The sequence below is a fragment of the Chiloscyllium punctatum genome, unplaced genomic scaffold (assembly GCF_047496795.1).
Source record: "Chiloscyllium punctatum isolate Juve2018m unplaced genomic scaffold, sChiPun1.3 scaffold_293, whole genome shotgun sequence".
Taxonomy (NCBI): domain Eukaryota; kingdom Metazoa; phylum Chordata; class Chondrichthyes; order Orectolobiformes; family Hemiscylliidae; genus Chiloscyllium; species Chiloscyllium punctatum.
Window position 1 is genome coordinate 280,777 of NW_027310027.1, and position 810 is coordinate 281,586.

Below are 810 nucleotides of genomic sequence, written 5' to 3' on the forward strand. Positions count from 1 at the left end.
CGCCCACTCTCTCTCTCACACACTCTCACTCTCGCCCACTCTCTCTCGCCCCCTCTCTCACTCTCGCCCACTCTCTCTCGCCCACTCTCTCTCTCGCCCACTCTCTCTCTCTCGCCCACTCTCTCTCTCTCGCCCACTCTCTCTCTCTCGCCCACTCTCTCTCTCGCTCAGTCTCTCCCTCGCCCGCTCTCTCTCCCCACTCTCTATATTGCCCACTCTCTCTCTTGCCCACTCTCTCTCGCCCACTCTCTCTATTGCCCACTCTCTCTCTTGCCCACTCTCTCTCTTGCCCACTCTCTCTCTTGCCCACTCTCTCTATTGCCCACTCTCTCTATTGCCCACTCTCTCTCTTGCCCACTCTCTCTTGCCCACTCTCTCTCTTGCCCACTCTCTCTCGCCCACTCTCTCTCGGTCACGCACTCACTCTCTCTCTCTCTCTCGCCCACTCTCTCTCTCTCGCCCACTCTCTCTCTCGCCCACTCTCTCTCTCGCTCACTCTCTCTCTCGCTCAATCTCTCTCTCTCGCCCACTCTCTCTCTCGCTCACTCTCTCTCTCTCGCCCACTCACACTCTCGCTCACTCTCTCTCTCGCCCACTCTCTCTCTCGCTCACTCTCTCTCTCGCCCACTCTCTCTCTCTCGCCCACTCTCTCTCTCGCCCACTCTCTCTCTCACCCACTCTCTCTCTCGCCCACTCTCTCTCTCGCTCACTCTCTCTCTCACCCACTCTCTCTCTCACCCACTCTCTCTCTCTCTCTCGCCCACTCTCTCTCTCGCCCACTCTCCCTCGCTCACTCTCTCTCTCACCCAC